The sequence below is a fragment of the Microtus pennsylvanicus genome, chromosome 15, assembly GCF_037038515.1.
Source record: "Microtus pennsylvanicus isolate mMicPen1 chromosome 15, mMicPen1.hap1, whole genome shotgun sequence".
In the NCBI taxonomy this organism is placed as follows: domain Eukaryota; kingdom Metazoa; phylum Chordata; class Mammalia; order Rodentia; family Cricetidae; genus Microtus; species Microtus pennsylvanicus.
In genome coordinates this window covers 56947428-56962012 of record NC_134593.1, presented here as the reverse complement: position 1 = coordinate 56962012, position 14585 = coordinate 56947428, and positions in this window count along the sequence as shown.

The window sequence follows — 14585 nt, the reverse complement described above, 5'->3', positions numbered from 1 at the left end:
AGTCTTACCTCTTTGAGAAAATAAATATAATGGTTTCTATTTCATCCTCACAATGTTAACCCTCCTTTGTTTTCTTTTTCTTTTTTTTCTTTTTTGGTTTTTCAAGACAGGGTTTCTCTGTAGCTTTGGTGCCTGTCCTGGAACTAGCTCTTGTAGACCAGGCTGGCCTCGAACTCCCAGAGATCCGCCTGCCTCTGCCTCCCGAGTGCTGGGATTAAAGGCGTGGGCCACCACCGCCCGGCCTTAACCCTCCTTTGTTAAAGTTGGGAGAAAAGATCTAATTTAAACTTCCTTACATTGTCAATGGTTGTAAATGTTTTTGAAAACGAATATACAATGAGTTTCATTGAGAAAGTTAAAGTTGTTGAAAAATATGTTCAAAAGCTGAGTCTAAAGCTTGACTGACTTAGGAGGAAATAAAAGACCATCTCTGGCGGAGTCATGGTAACTCTCCCGTCAATTGGCATCGATTTCTGATGCAAAGCACTGTGTGTGTTCCTTGACTTCAATCTAAATGGAGTAGCTCTTGCCTTTAAAGATCCCTCTAGTAAGTCTCCACTAATGCAGAAAACCTGAAACCTATTCAAAGCCCATAGTGAGCACAGGAAGGCTTCTGTAATCAATTGACAGGGTAGGATGGAGAGCCGAGTAGAGGAAAAAAGCACCAGTTTTGATCTCTCACAGTACCATGCTCCATCTGCTCTTCCTACATAAAGCATGTAGGTGAACAACCTCTGTAGATGATGTTGCATGCACCAAAACACAGGGACTACAAACCCAGATATTCATGGGAGTATTTCCTGCTCCTGCCTTGGGAGGTTCTAGAAGGAATGCCATGAAGAACTGCCAAGGCTGGACGATAGAGAGCTAGAGGCAAGAAGACATTTCCTTTTGGTTCTTTGACAAGAGTCAGTCGGCCTGCTCCATCAGTGATGACTATCCCTTCTAAGTGGCAAAAATTATTGCAAGCATTCTATCAAATTTTCCATAAATTCACTCTAGTTAACTATCTTATCAGTAGAAAAATAGAGAAACATCTACAGAAGAATCTAGCAATTCCACAGGTAAATCTGCATACTTAAAACTTGAAAGTATGTCAAAGGTAGAAATTTAGTTTCTTGAGGAAATTATGACAAAACCACTGACTCTTTAACTTGAATGAACGTAACAATTTTTGTATTATTTTTACGTCATTTTCAAACCCAAATTTCAAGTTAATGAGATGACTAAAATGAAGAAATTGCAAAAATGATTCATATTTATAATAAAGCAAGCTGGCAAAAAAGTCAGAGTCTATCAATACAGGAATTATATAAAAGTTTCTGCTCCATATTACTCAAAGATACAGAGTCTTTAAACAATGAATTCAGGAAATGTTAAATGACCCAGAGGATTTTTTGCTAGTCATAAACAGAAAAATCAGCCAGAAATTAATAAAAGTCCAACAGAAAAACATTACACTCTCATGTTTATAGAAATTTTCAAATATAAATTGTATTTCTGTTTGAAAGGTGGACGGGAAGATATGTGTTTGTTTACTGATGTTAGAATATTTTAGGGTTTTTCATTTGTTGTTGTTGTGTTGTTGACAGTATCTGAATTAGATTTGACTGAACGGAATCAACCTGGCTCAGGTGCCAAGACAGATCAAATGCAAGATATGATTCTTTTCTTCTCAGAAATGATGTTACAGAAGACCTTTCCCGAAGCCCCTGTGAGGAAGATTTTGGCACGAAAGAAGAGGTATAGAGGTTGCCCAACAGAGTTTCAAATCATCTTTGTCTTGTTTGCTCTTAACTTATTATGGAGAATAAGTCTTGCGGTGCAACCTGACTATGAGGCTACGCAGGAAAGTCCCTATGTGCTCTACAGAAACTAGAGCTGGAATTCACTGAACCTTTGATCCCTGCCATTTTTTTATGATGATGATTTAGGGTTTTATTTTGGTTTTCATTTTGCTCAAATACATTCTAAGTCACAGAGGAAGGTAGAATAGTTAGAAGCTATAAAATAAATCTATTTGCTGACGAAATCTCTACAAAGAGGATTCAGATCCATGTTTAGATAGCTGAACAGACAGGACTGGACTCTGTATAAATCCACACACATATGAATATCTGACGGTTCTTCTTTTTTTAACAACAACAAAAAAAAAACCCAAATTAGACAATGAAAAAAGAAAGCATCTTCAGCAAGTGGTGCTGGCATAACTGCATGCTGGTATGTAGAAGAATACAAATTTTATCAGCATTCTGTGCACAAAACTCACGTTTGAGTGGATTACAACCCTCAACATAAATCCAGGTACACTGAGCCTGGGAGAAGAAAATAGTGGGAGGTAGCCTTGAATGAACTAGCACAGGAGACCTCTTCCTAAATACAACACCAGTAACACAGACATGACATCAACAATTAATAAAGGGGACCTCTTGAAACTGAAAAGCTTCTGTAAGGCAAAGAACACTGTCTATAGGACAAACAGGTAGCCTACAAACTGGAAAAGTTCTTCACCAACCCCACATCTGACACAAAGTATATAAAGAACTCAAGAAACTCGACATCAAGAAACTCAATTTCAAAATACCAAGTAATCCAATTGAAAAAATAGAGTACAGATCTAAACAAAGAATTCTCAACATAAATATCTCAAATGGCCAAAATACACTCAAAGAATTGGTCAATATCTTTAGTCATCAAGAAAATGCAAAACAAAATGACTCCGAGATACCATCTTACACATGTCAGAATGAGTAAGATCAAAAAAGATGACAGCTTATGCTGGAGAGGATGTGGAGTAAGGGGAACACTCCTCCATTGCTGGTGGGAGTTCGCACATGTACAGCCACTTTGGAAATCAATATGGCAGTTCCTTAGAAAAATGGGAATCAATCTACCTCAAGACCCAGCTATACCTTATATTGGACATAGAAACAAAGGATGTTAAATCACACCACAAGGGAACTTGCTCAGCTATGTTCATAGAAGCATTGTTTGTAATAGCCAGAACTTAAAAACAACGTAGATGCCCCACAACTGAAGAATGGATAAGGAAATGTGGTACGTTTACACAGTGGAGCATTACTCAGCTCTAAAAAATGATGGCATCATAACATTTGGAGGCAAATGGATGAAACTAGAAAAAGTCATTCCGAGTGAGGTAACCCAGACCCAGAAAGACAAACATAGCATGTACTCACTCATAGGTGGTTGTTAGGAGCAAAGTACAAGATAACCAACCTGAAATCCATAGCCCCAGAGAAGCTAGATGACAAAGAGGACCCAAAGAGGGACGCATGGAATTTCCTGGGAAGGGGAGATAGAAGAGATCTCTTGGTAAACTTGGGGTGAGGGTGTTGGGAGAATAGAAACTTGAGGGAGTGGGTTGGGCAGACTGGACGGATGGCGAGAGTAATGAAAAAAATGTCTTGATGGGAGCACATTTCCAGGTTAGTAAAAAACTGGCTGCTAGGAAGTTCCCAGGAATCCACAGCAGTGACCTCAGCTAAGACTCCTAGCAAGAGTGGAGAGGGTACCTGAACTGGCAATCTTCTGTAATCAGTTTGGTGACTACCCTAATTGCCATCAGAGAAAATTTATCCAGGAACTGATGGAAGTAGATGCAGAGATCCACAGCTAAGCACTGGGCCAAGCTTTGTGAGTCCTCTTGAAGAAAGGAGGGAGGGACTGTATGAGCCAGGGCCATCACGATCATGATGGGGAAACTTACATAGACAGCTGACTGAGCTCGTGAGAGCTTGAGAACTCTGGACTGACAGCTAGGGAGTCTGCATGGGACATACCTAGGTCCTCTGCATTTGTGAGACAGTTGTATAGCTTGGTCTATTTGTAAGGCTCCTAGCAGTGAGATCAGGACCTGTCCCTGGTGCTTAGCTGGCTTTTGGGAACCTGTTCCCCATGCTGGATTTTCTAGCCCAGCCTTGATGCAGCAGGAGGAGTTTGGTCCTACCTTCAACTTGATATTCCAGAGTTCCTTCTAAACCATGGAAGGCCTACACCTTTCTGAATGGAGTTGCAGGAGTGGATGGGAAGGGGAGTAGATGGGAGTGGGAAGGAACAGGGGGAGATGAGGGAAGGGTAACTGTGGTATGTAAAATGAATGAAAAAAGTGTTAATTAAGAAAATAATTTTTTTAAAAAAATAGATCATGAACTGGACACACTGCTATAACTGTGATCCTGTCACATAGGATGCTGAGATCGGGTGATTGCCATGTGTTTGAGTCCAGCTTGAACTGCAGAATAATACTATCTTAAGAATTCAAGTCAGAGAGAAAGAGAGTGTGTGTGTGTTTCCTGGAGGAAATTATTGAAGTAACAAATGAGATGCAGAATTGGGCTACAAGGAAATTATGTAATCACTGTAGAGGAGGGACAAAAAGCAGCTCAGAAAGACAAAGGAAGCAGAGATGGCTGCTATCAAAGTGAGGCTGCTCACTGCGGCACTCAGAACAGTGACGTGGAGAAGAAAGAGCTGGGCTCAATCTGATGGGCTCAGCTGACATTAAGAGCTGTGCACTGCTGGGCCCTCTGTTCATGGCACACCCTGAGAAAAGTGAGATAACTTGGCATCTCACGTTGTAGCGTACAGCTTGAAGTCAGGCTGTAAGCGACAATGCAGAATTCTGAATAATAGATCAGTCCATTTGTAGTTGAAGACTTGAGGACTTCCTGCAGTTGTACACCAGCATCACAGAAGAGTTTTCCACGCCCTTGAATTAGTTGCAACAAATACCATATTTTGATTTTCAAAGGTGTCTTTACCTACTTGATGTTAAATCCTGCTATGTTTCTAACATGTTTGTTTGCTTTTACCCAGTAAACTATATCCACAAACAAACCCCAGGAAAATTAAATATCAATGGTAGATGTCACCCCATTGGCCCCCAAAATTAAATAACTTCAAAATCTTTTATACTTCATCACTCACTGGCTTTTATTCTGCTTCTACTACCACTGTTTGAAATATATTACTTACCTGTACCATATATATTCGTTGCTTACATATACATGTAAATAAATACATACATATTATAGTTAACTACTGAACAAAAATGTTCATTAAGCTCACCTTAGAACCAAATTTGAAAATAAATTATAGTTATTGAGGGCAAATATGTGCATCTAGTGGCATTTGGGAACTATTTGAAATAAAATTGATAATTCATTGCTCAAAACACATTTCCTGAAAAGAATTTCTTTTAAAGGAAAGCTGAAAAGTTGATTTCAGTCACAGCAAACATTTCCTTCACAGACTTTCTCACTTGGAACTATAATCTCTATCTAGTACCCAGCATAAAACATTGCCTCAAAATAAAATCTTAAAACATCTAAGGGATCTGAGCAATTAATTGCCCCAATAGTTTTGTGTTTTGAGAAATATATAATTTACACTTACAGCAAACAAACCAGCTTCCACATTTTTACAGCAAATCTTTAGTGTAACAAGAAAGGGTGCACATATTCTTTAACATTTGCAGGATTTCAGCTATGCGATGAGAAAATTAAAGTCACTGAGGTGTTGAAATGAAAATTTAGAATTCATTTTTTTAAATAAATAATCTGTTTCTAAAAGCAGGTGCAGTCAGATGGAGACTACACACTGTGGTCTCAGCTACTCATGACTGGGATGGGAAGAACTTTGAGTCCCAGAACTCAAGATAAACAATCTCCAACTCAAAAAGAACAAACAGGAAATAAAGTGTAAGGTCAATGCATATGAAAATATTGTTGGAAAACTAAAACAACTGACGGGATTTGCTTAGAGAAATTTATGTTTAGCCACTGAGGCTTGGGAAGACATAAAATAACCTTCACAAGGACTCATCTAAAAAATAATATAATATTTTGATTAATGATTTGAGAATTTCATGCAAATGTTTTGATCAAGTGAGCCCCCCACTCCTCCTTCCACTCTTCCACGACCCAACCTTCCTCCCTGTCAACCTGAACATCCCTATTCCCAGTGCCACTCACTGTCCTGGTTTCCACACCAACAGAGAAACAGAATTCATGACTACTCCTTCAACTACTCTTCACGTGCCTGAGTTTTTGATCCTGAGATTTAAGCCATTAGGCTGGCACCGACACAGAGCCTCAACCTAAATCATTCCCAAAGTGATCTCATCATTTTTTAACATCCTTACTTCCACCTTGGTCTTAGAAAGCATTCCACAAGAAGTTAAAACAGTCTGAGTGCCCATCAACTGACTGATAAAATGTGTATGGCATATACACAGTGAAATAAAATAGAAAAATTTTCTTTTTGTTTCTATATTTTCAATTGTGGTATACTAAACAATATTAGTCACCTTTCACTTTCCTGTGTACTTAAAACAACCAATGGATTTTAATATTAGCACAACTATGTAAAGTGTAGGGACAGACATAGTTTACCTGCGGCTTATGAAGATCGTGTTGTCTCTTTCCAAATTGTAGCCTATTTGCCAGGCCCATACTGTCATATAAGGTGACAAAAAGCTGTGTTCTTTTAATGCAGAGCTTTCGGTGCTAAATGCCAGGTGTAAGTCCGAGCACCATGCTCCCTAAAGACCTGCTTGCCAGATTAAAGTGTTGGAAACTGATAATAAACATGAAATGAAATGTTTGTAAATTATTATACCCCTTCATCAGGAATTATTCTGAGGACAACATAATGTGTATTGGCCTTTGTCATAACAGAAAATGAAAGACTGGCTACAAAATACATATGTATATGATTTAACTGTATAAGATATATACATATAAAACAAGAAAAATATGAAATAAAGCTTTTTATGGACATACATGAGCTTGAGTCTTCAAGAAACCTCATATTAAAACAGAGCTAGGGAAATGTTGTTAAGAACCCTGACATTATGTCTCCTAGAAATGTCACAGAGGTTGTTAACCCTGGAGTCTTAACAATATGGCTGCCTAAACATGACCGTAAAAGGGACAATGCCAAGAGACATGTCAACATGAAAGAAGGAACATTCCAGCGGCCACAGCCCTAGACAGTGAACTACAGACAGCTAAGGGATGTTGAGCATAGAAGAGAGTCTTCCCCAGGAAAGCACAAAATTGGTTATTCATTATATGAGTAGCATTAAACAGACTGAGCAGGTCATATTTTCCATGTTTACTAGTACATATATGTATATATATATATGTATGTATATATATATATATATATATATATATATATATAGAGAGAGAGAGAGAGAGAGAGAGAGAGAGAAAATCTAAAAATCTAAAAGAAAAGAGGCCACAGATTTAAGACAGAACAAGGGGATGAGGGCACATGGGAGGAACTGGAAGGAGGAAATGATATAATTACAATCTGAAAAATATTTTCAAAATCTAGTGATAAAAAACAGTCAAGAAACCATGAAGTTAGGAGTGTAAGAGCTTGTGGGGGACTCCTGGGGATCCTTGAGTGTGTCAGCTCCTGTGGAGGATAAGAGAGGAGATCAATTTGAGCAGTGCAATCGCAGATATGAAGCTTAAGAAAGAAAAGGGAGAAGGAGGAGGAAGCAGGGCTTGGCAGAGAAAGTTTCAGGCTAAGGTGTAGATCTAGCAGTCTCTCTGCTAATCCCAGTGACAGAGTCCTGTTTTCGGGAGACACAGTCATAGCCTGATACAAAAGCAGAATTCAGGATATTCAATATCCAATTTAGTAGACCAGTAACAACTTTAGGTGATATCCATAAAAAACCTAAACAAATTCCTAACCTTATATTAATTAAGAAATAATAGAAATAACATCAGAAAGAAATATGCCAAACTTTATAATTTCCATTTAACTTAACTTTATTTACAATATCACAGCCAGAATAGGAAGGCAAATTTTTAAAGCAAATAAATAGAAATCTTATTTTAAAATGATACAGCATACACAGAAATCACCAAATAATTTGCAGATAAATTTAGAGAGTTTGTAGTAGAGCCAACCTTGCTTTTCTTTTTCCTCTAATCCCAAATATAGGCCCTCTTCTTTCTCCCAGTCCATCCTCCCACCTCCTTTCTCCCCAAGATCAACTCCTCCTCCATTTAATTGAAAAAAAGAACAGGACTTCCAGGGGTACTCAGCATGGCCTAACAAGATACAATGAAACTGGGCACAAATTCTCATATCAAGGCTGGACAAGGCAACCCAATAGAAGGAAAACAGTCCCAAGCATAGGCATAAGAGTCAGAGACACCCCTCACACAGACTCCCATTGTTGGGAGTCCCACAGGAACACTCAACCATAAGGTATATGCAAAGGACCTAGGTCAGACCCATACAGGATCCATGTTTGTTGCTTCAGTCTCTGTGAGCCCCCATGAGCCCTGATTAGTTGTTGATTTTTGTGGCCCGTGTTCTTGTGGCAGGCATCCTCAACACCTCTGACACCTACAATTCTTCCTCCTTCTTTTCTGCAAGGTTCCGCTAGTGAAGTATACACACACACAAAAATACATTATAATTCAATAGCCCTAAGTATAAATATAACCCAAAGAAGCTCTAATTTTCAATAAGGGGATGTTGGTCCAAAGCTACAATGTATCAGCTAGGATGAATAAGCTCCTATCATATGGCATGATGGTGAGAATAAGAATGAATGCTTAAAATTTGCTGAAAGAGTAAAAACTAAATGTTCTTACCCTTAAAATTGTATTCATAAAGTGATGGATATTATGATTAGCATAATTTAATAATTTATAAAATTTTAACAATCGATATACAAATATAATGGAAATCAGGCATACCACCTTTGCCAGTTGTCCTTGTTGCTTTATGAAGGCTGAATGAAAAGACCACATAAAACTTTCTGGAATAAACTTACAAAATATTTAAAAGATTTTTGATAGAAAATAAGATTTTTAAAATTCATTGCAAAATAACCAGGCAAAGAGACACAGCACACTCAGGCTTTAATCTCCATGTCATTCATCTCCAGTCAACCTATAGAGCTAATGCAACTGTAGTAAGTGCTTAGACAGATATGTTTTGGTGCAACTTCCTAAGGCTATACTGAACTTGCTCAGTCTATTCGTGGGAAAGGGGCACGTTTTTAAATCTACCTAAAGGACTACAAAAAATGAACCATTTGCATTTGTAAATCTCAGATATCGGGTTCTTTTGGATTGTCTGTGCTGAGGATACTTTACTCTCCCAGATATCTCATTTCTGAAGACTAATAACTAATACCGCCATTATGCTTCCATGTAATGCATTTTCCCAGTTGAGCATCCAAGTCATTGTGCTATCAATAGTGTGTCTTTTTAGCCGTGGACCTCACTTTTGTGACTATCGTACCATTGTCCCAGCAAGCCAGTGGTCCTTTCTTCCACGTCACTTCATTATTGCTCTGCTTCACCGGAAGCAGTCTTTCTCTGTTCCTTGCTTCTCCCTCATTTTAATAATTGTGTAGCAAAACTCTAATTACTATGGCTCACGCCAGAATTTTCAGAAGTGTAGTCGATTTGAGTGTTAATATATTTTAAAGTCACCGTACTTTAACTGTAAAATTTAATACGATATCCTGTATTTAACAGCCTGTTATTATATTATTTCAGCCACAAAATGGCACCATTCCTTCCATACAGTCTCTCATTTATCAAGATGAAATACTTTCCTTGCAATTAATTATTAATACAATTTTAGCATGAAGAGATTCTGTTTTATACCACATGACTTTATAATAACTATATTCTCAGGAAAATTCTCTTTATTGAAAGCTGAAAACATAGCACACAGAAAACTATGTAATCTTACTAATTTTATACATTGTTTAGAAGATACTTATGCTAAAGAAAATTATAAAAGAGGTGAGAATAATTTTCTGGAATAAGAAAATAATCTCTTCTTTTTAAAACTCCCTTTACTCTTTATTTAATTTCTCAAAAAATATTTAATATTTCAATTAATAATTATTTCTGTAGTCACACAAATAAAAATAGGAAAGAGGTCTGTTATTACCTTCTGAGATATTTGTGCTTGTGAGGATGACTTAAATTGTTGCCTTAAGATCATTAAGAGGGCATTTAAGGGTGAAGGGACAGGAGATAGAGATAGATAGATGATAGATAGATAGATAGATAGATAGATAGATAGATAGATAGATGAAAGATAGATAGATAGACAGATAGATGAAAGATAGATAGATAGATAGATAAAAGGTAGATAGATAGATAGATTGATAGATAGATGAAAGGTAGATAGATAGCTAGATAGATAGCTAGATAGATAGATAGATAGATAGATAGATGAAAGGTAGATAGATAGATGAAAGGTAGATAGATAGATAGATAGATGAAAGGCAGATAGATAGATAGATAGATAGATAGATAGATAGATAGATAGATAGATAGATAGATAGATGTATATAGCAATGGATAACAAATAATGGAGAGTAGGTAAAGTGATAGCAAATACGTACATGATAAATATACAAATAAGAGGTGAGAGGAATGAAGATGAATAACAGAAACAGACAGAATGAGAGCTAGGTGTTTTTCTTGTTTCTATTTAGCTTGGGAAGAAATCAAGCTAAAGGGCTTTGGTTATAAAAAAAAATTCCAAAATAAAGACTTTGTAGCTGTGACTTCTCCCTCTTGAAAAGCCCACCCCTAAGAGCAAGGTTTTCGAGATGAAGACATGAGGCACACTTGGATCCAAGAGTGGCTTGCATCACCAAACTGTGACCTGAACTGGCACTTTTGCTCACCTTCTAGAAAAAAGTTTAAATAAAGAGATAACATGGTAAATGCCAGATGGGCATAGTGGCACAGGTTTGTAATCCCAACACTCCGCAGATTGAGGCAGGAGAATCCCCAGTTTGAGATCAGAGTGGGCTACGTGCAGATTTTGAGCCCACTCTGAACTATACATAAGGTACGATACAACCTATCCTTCTGAAAACACCCAAGCACCCAAGCAGAAAAACAACAGAAAAGGAAAACAAACACACCCATCACACATGTGCATGCGGGGAGGCGGGGAAGGGAGCCAGAAACACAGAGGGAGAGACAGAGATGAGAGAGAGACAGAGACAGAGAGAGACAGAGAGAAACAGAGAGAGAGACAAAGAGAGAGAGAGAGAGAGAGAGAGAGAGAGAGAGAGAGAGAGAGAGAGAGAGAGAGAGAGAGAGAGAGAGAGAGAGATTGCAATCTGGGATTTCCTCCCCATGTTAGCACCACACCAGGAAAGCACCATGAATCTTGTGCCTGCTAGGGAAACTCTGCAGCAGAACTTTCCAGCCCGTGATATTTTCGGAGCAATTCAGATGCTCTGAAGGGGTAGAGAGCCAACATTGTGACTAATGCCCTTCCAATGTGTTGTCTTTTCTCCTCACTGGCCTAGCCAAGGCGTCATGTACCTACTATGAATCACAGTTCTTCCGAGTCAGTATTGAGAAATGATGAGGAATACGCAGAACTGCCTTCTTGCTTTGTGGGTAGGAAATCTAGTCTTGTATGTCAGTTTTACTGAACAAAGAAATGAGATCATTTCTTGTCTTGATTTAAAAACATCGCCCAGCCTTCACATTTCTGCATAATGTGCAGGAGATGTGGCAGGCAGATGCTTGGGCAGTGACCACGCGGATCAGCTACGCTTGAAAGCCACGTGTCCTTGCACTGGCGTCCTTTCATTTTCCAGGACGTAGACGTTTGATTCTTCCTACGTTCACCCCACCCTCTTCAATGCCTCTGGATACAGGGCGAATTTTCAACAAAGAGATATGTGCGTGATTCTCTGTGCATGTGTCAGAATCTGTATTGCACACTGAAAATAATTAAAACGCCTCCAAAAGGCATGGCCCAGGGCACTGGTTTCCTCCTTATCACATTTACCTGCTTACGAGCCTCCTCTGATTGCACATGGAGAAAGAACAAGCCATTATAAATGATTTTAATAAATGCAAACTATAATTGGATGTTTTAGGTCTTGCAGGGCTGTCCCTTTAGGTTGATTTGAGTTTATATGCTATTTTTGCAAACCACTTACAATAATGGTATTATACATACCTAACTTTCATTCATCAGGTGATGTCACATAACCCAGGGCTTAATTGTTAAAGACCTAAAAAGTCTACAGGTTTAAGTAAGTGAGAACCTGAAAAAAGAAAGATGTTTGGCCCCGATTTGACCAAACTGATGCTGAAAGACAGGATTTTATGTAGTCACCAGATTACATCGAATTTTCCCCTGTTGATTCATTGGTAAAGGTTGTTTACATTTGATTGTTATGCAGAATCCCTTGTGTTTCCTATTATCTTTAATTTGGACTATGAGACCTATTTATAGTTTTCCCTTGTCATGTGCTCTACTTGGTTCACTTCCTTGGAAGCATATTTGCCCCTAAAGTTATGGGTTTGTTTGTGTTCATCTGCTCTATTCTAGACTTAAGAGAACTGGTTGATTCTGGATTTACAATTGAATTTTTCTGTGGAAAAAGCTACTTGAAAAAAATGTTTCCTAAATAATTATACGCAAGCACTCAATATCTCTATATAGTTGTATATTAGTTGGTTCTGGAGCATATTAACAATGAAAGAATGTAAATAATTGGATGGAGTTACTACTTTTTTAATACTTCACAAAGTGTCTAAACTCTTGCTTGTGCTATTGAAAATAACTAAGACTCCAATTTCTCTGGCCTTATTTCAAGGAAGACAGTGGATCGTCAGATGCTAAATGTGAGTATTCAGGCAATTGAATTTAAAGATAAACGCAGAGATATTAAAGTTCTAAAGTAATTAACTTCTCTTTGGAGAGCTGTCACTTCTCTCTTGTTGTTATTGGCTCAGCACATCAGACAGAAAATTTCTTGTTGCAATGAATGTTATTGATAGTAACGATAACATGCAGAAAATACTAAAGCAAATTGTGTGGCGAGAGAAGCAATTTTAAGTTGTACCAGATAACAAATCCTTTGTGTTGATCTGTGTTATCTTCCACTCTTTATGCATACACATATAAATTTTATTAGTGCAAATAGCTTAGCTATCTGAAACCATTCTTCTGTCTGTGAACATTTAAGTCAGACTGTAGCAAAAAATCGTGCAATTGTTCACTTTTCGAAGGTGCAGTTAGAAGATAAAGTGGCAATAACTTATTTTATCTGTAAAGGTTGAGGTTAAGCAATATTAATGGTTGGCTAATGGCTTAATGAGTAGGCTACAAAGCATTTGAGCATGCAATGAACCTTAGCTTTTCAACGACTTTCCTAATGAAAGATCTATATGACTGCATGTCTCATGTCACAATAGAGATAGTAGGGAAGGTACCTAATCAATGGTGATGGTAAATCAATTGATCTGTAGCCCTGTTTTCATACAGTGAAAAAGATACAGAGAGAGCATTTTACTATATCCTTATTTCTAGCTGGAGATCAATAAATAAAAGAGACAGCTTACTATTTGAAAATGCTATTTTCCTGTGCTTCGAAAGCCCAGGCAGGCAGATTGATGTCCAATTTCATAGATGTGTCGGTTTCCTTTGTCATTTCTCAAAGATTTAAAGTTCTTCCAAATTAAATATATGATAGAGATATCTGTGAGTCTAGACTTATTGTAATGACCGTGATTCAAATTGAAGATAAAACTGTGACATGATAAAAAATTTGCTATTTTCTGTAATATTCATGGATATCATTTTTAAATGTCCATCAAATAAAAGGTTTTATTTTTTTTTACTTTTTAAAAGCATTCAGGACAGAGGAAAGGAACCATAATCCTAGTAGTGATAGCATTTAAAGACATAATAACTTGAGATAGTGCCAGGAAAATGAAAAGACGAATCAAAGACTTAACAGAAATGGCTGTTTAAAGCCTATCTGATAAAGAATTTATAACTGAAATACACAAAATCTCTAAAACTTCAACAATATTTAAATATAGGCAAAAGATCTAGACACATATTTCACGAAAATAGGCATGTAAATAGAAAATAAACATGACATGATTGAATTGTTGTCATTAAAACATAATGATTGCTCACATCTGACCTAAAGCTAAGCCCTCTACTGATGAAAATCTTTGGCTTTTTCTAAATTTTTGGTATTGCTTTAAAGATATCTACAATATGGACAAGTGTAAGCTATAGAAGTGCTGTGCTGAGCTGACACTTGTAACAGTCTTGATTTCACGGTGGCTGTGGTCACCTGAACACTTACTTTTGATCAAGCTAAGCAAGCAAAATCCTAGTATGGAACAGACCAGTGACTCCAGGCCCCACCCCAACCAAGAAATAATTGGAAATAGATAGTTGCTGAAGGAGAGAAAATCATTCTTTATTGAGGATATGGTCACTAGTAGGTTGCTGCTGTAGATGGTCCCACTTCCCTCAACATATGGGCATCATTAAGCGGACTTAGGAGATTACTTAAGAAAAAATAGATATGAAGTTGAAAGGGAACATCCTGGGGGAGAATATAGGGGAGTTCAGAGGGGGAGACAGAGAATACATATCATCATATTTCATTGCAAGCACCTATGAGCTTTCAAAATTAAAGAAAAATGTAAAAAATTTAAAAATTACATAAAAATAAATGATTATATCTTTTAAAAAAGAAATGTCATTCTAAAATATCAATTAAA